Source organism: Canis aureus, chromosome 12 (assembly GCF_053574225.1).
Source record: "Canis aureus isolate CA01 chromosome 12, VMU_Caureus_v.1.0, whole genome shotgun sequence".
NCBI lineage: Eukaryota > Metazoa > Chordata > Mammalia > Carnivora > Canidae > Canis > Canis aureus.
In genome coordinates, this window is record NC_135622.1 from 36,314,371 (window position 1) to 36,318,152 (window position 3,782).

Consider the following 3,782-nt stretch of genomic DNA (forward strand, 5'->3'; position numbering starts at 1 on the left):
GTGTATGTATGCTATGGCCCAACAGGTTACAAGGACATAATAGAAAACAGCCTGTTGTCATCCTTTCAAGTCCATTCCCAGATGTCCCTTCCACATAGTAAGTATATTTGCATGTGCTGAGAATTGGCTAAACCTCTGTCCGCATTGTGCCTTTAGAGTATTTCTCACTCTAAATAAAGGACCTGCCATTTCTTCTGAGATCTGCAAAGTAGACCATGTGGTCTCTGCACCTTGAGGAAGCTTGTGAATTATTAATTAAGGCAATGAAAAAGAAGTGTGCTTTGGGATGCTTCTCTTTTTTCAGGAGTTACCATAAAGCCTTTGCATGTGCATCTTTAAACTCTGATAGAGGTGGAGTTACAGTAAGGTCTTCTGTTCAGGCTGGCTAGCCTGAGGCTGTGCATTCACATTCAAAGCTTAATTCCCCACTGGAAATGGGTGGGGATAAACTGGAGTAAGGAGAACTATTGAGGAAGACTTTGGAGAGAAACTTTCTATTTTAGCAGAGGCTGGCATTCATTCATTCAGCTCTCTATTTGTCCATTCACTTCAAAATTTCTAAAATAATTTTGGGTGCCAAATATGTGCAAAACATGGAACTAGCCATGTGGACATAAACATGATTTCTTTAGCTTACAAATTATAAAGGACCTGTATGTGCAGTGAACTACGTACTGTGTGAGAAAGAAGCATAAATGATGAGTGTGAGCTGGGGTCAGGTAACATAGCACTCTACCCTTTGGCCCCCATCCTAATTATTTCTTCTTTTCTATTTTCCATGTGGCTAAGGATTTTCTAAATTTACGGAGAGGAGCTCCAGAGAAGGAAGTCTGGGCCTGCAGGGAAGGAGCTATCATGGGGAGACAACTCAGCAGCCAGGCCTCCAATCTTTCATTCCCTAACCTTTGACTGAGGTGATTTCATTTTACATATTGTGCTCCCTTGTCTGATTCCACTGGAAGGAATCAGCGACTAATATATTTGAAAATTATGATTCTAAAATAGACCATCTTTTCTAGTTAGATTGCTTACTGTGTTGTCTGCATCCCTCAAAAGTGCTCACATTGCAATAGTTTGCATGTGTTTGCTTATTATTTCTCTTTCTTTCTTCCCACTTGGACAGCTCTTTCCATTTTCTCTGTTTACCATGTATCTTCCCATGGGAGATCCCCCTTCCAAGGCCAGTTCCATGGAAGCTTTCTTAAAAACTCTTACCTGAGTCTGTAATTGTTTTCTTTTAATCATCAAAACATTGAGCATAAAGCTACGATCCCATTGTGTCCTTAGTAGATATGTGTTGGCTGAATGAGCATGTAAAAATGATAAACTAGAAAAGAAATCTGGATGTTATCTGAAGGACAACCCCTGTGAGTTTAGCTGTAGGACGTGTATCGACTTTCATTTTTTAATCTGACTTTTGAAAAGTTTGTACAATTTCATTTTTTACTTAGAAGAATAGAAAGAATGGGAGAGGGAGTAGAGGAAGCTAAACAGTTTTCTTCAATGGAAAGCAATTCTAATATCTAAGAGCTATGCTATATTCAGGACTGCTGAATATCTTTTTAGCTTTAAAGGACCTTAATTCCCTACCCGGGCCAGTTTGGCAAATACTGGAACTCTTCTTAGAATTTTATAATTTCTAAGGAAAGATTGCCTTTTGTTATAATCTAGTTTCTATTAGCAATAGTCGCGCCTCAGATAAACCTCGTTGGCTACGATACTGCCACTGCGTAAAGCTCATAATCTAGTTTCTTCTATTACAACAAGTCAGGAAAAGTTTACTATGCATCTACTTACTCTGAGGAGTAGGAGGGAAATGAAATTGAATGAGACTCACAATTTAGTGGAGAGAGCAGGGCAAAGAGAAGAAACACTGCAACCTACTTTAAGAATTAGAGTGGAAGTAGAAAGGGCAATAATAGAGGAGGGAGAGATTAGTTTTGTCTGAAAGGAATCCCTAGCAGATCTGATAGAGGAAGCATTACCTAAAGACTGTGCAGCAATTCAATAGGGGGAAATGAGGTCAGAGTATTGAGGGCTCCGGGGACATGATGGGAAAGGCAGAGTCAGGAAACTGTAGGAAATGTTTGTGATGTGGTGAATCACATGTTTGACCACAGCACCAGTTACAATGGGAGTGGCATATAAGAGGTATCATGGAAAGTCTGCCATGGCCAGTTCGTACAGGATATTTGATTTTGTTTTATATGCAATTGAGGGCCATTAAATGTTTTCAGATGGGGAATGACTGACATGATCAAGTTTGGGTTTGGAGCTAACTTTGGTGACAAGATAGAAGAGGATAGAGCACTCAGGAAACCATTGGAATGCTCTGACAAACCTAATGATGACAGGATCCAGGACAATGGCAAGGATACCAGATTGAAGAACTGAGGGTGAGAGATATCTCAAGAACCAATTGACAGGATTTGAATGAGACATGGAATGGGATGGGATGAAGAAAGAAAATACTTTAATACAAAAATAAAGTTATTGAAGATGTCTCCAAAGTTTTGAGCTTAACATACTGGGGGATGGTGATTTATTGAGATTCAGAATATAACAGATAGAGGAAATGTGGGGTAAAGAAGAATAACTAGTGGAGGAAGATGTTGTATTCTGTTGTTGTTGCTTGTTTTTAAAAAAGATTTTATTGGTTTATTCATGAGAGACACACACAGAGAGAGGCAGAGACATAGGCAGAGGCAGAAGCAGGGTCCATGCAGGGAGCCCCAGGCGGAACTTGATCCCGGGACTCCAGGATCACAACCTGAGCTGAAGGCAAATGCTCAACTGCTGAGCTACCCAGGCTTTCTGAAGATGTTGTATTTAGTGGTACAAATATTATATTTCAAATGCCTATAAGTTATCTATGAAATGATATCCCACAGGTGATTAAAGATGCATGGTCTGAATCAGGAGTAGGGAGCATATTTGGGAATCATTATTATAGTGGTAATTAAGATGTGGAGAGGGAAGATGCAAAGAGAGAACCTAGAACCCTTACAGATACCTAGAGAGAGTCTGGCTGAAGAAAAGTCTGGGTGACTAACTAAGCCCAATCACAAAACTAGGAGGTCAAGAGAGAGAGTTATGAATAGCAGACAGATTAAGTAGATAAAGAATTTGAAGGCTTGAATTTGCAAATCAGGCATATACTAATGATCTAGAAAAATATTTTCCTTAGAAGAAATAGAGTGGAACTCAGATCTTATGAAGTTGAAGAGTTAATAAAAGAGGAGAAATGGGTTAGGAGCTTGAGGAGAAATAGGAAAGAGGAAAGAGGCTGGTTCTTGGAATAATGTTTTGAATGTGTTTTTAGGTAAAGGAGAAGGAATGAAAGAATCAGCACAGAAAATAAACTACATAGAAAATTAATAATAATCATGCTGTAGAAATAAGTTGATTTAAGCAAATGAAAGAAGACCTGTGGCAAAAAACAGACCCAAAGATGAGAACGGTGGAAAACAGATAGGTTGATTTAACATCGGTGGGCATCAGAGAACTCTGCCAGAAAAGGATATTAGGCTCTTAAGTAGTTTTGATCACAGCAGTTTGGGTCACATATGGTGTGCACACACTTGGAGGGAAACCAACCAGCAACAGGGTTATCTTCAAGGCAGGACTAAGGAGGGGCTGAGCTTGGGAGCCTGGGCACCAACCACTCCCCATACTATGATGACATGATAATGACAGGAAGTGTGGCCTGATATGGTTCCAGCAGGAGCCTGGAGAGAGTAAAGCAAGAGAACAAAGGAGGGAGACGTTTGGGTTTAGCAGAA

General features: G+C 39.9%; 1 pseudogene; it reads right to left on the minus strand.

Annotated features, from left to right (window-relative positions):
* Positions 1 to 1,588: 1,588 nt before the first annotated feature.
* On the minus strand, positions 1,589 to 1,738 carry LOC144281455 (U4 spliceosomal RNA; annotated as a pseudogene).
* Between the last annotated feature and the right edge of the window lie 2,044 nt (positions 1,739 to 3,782).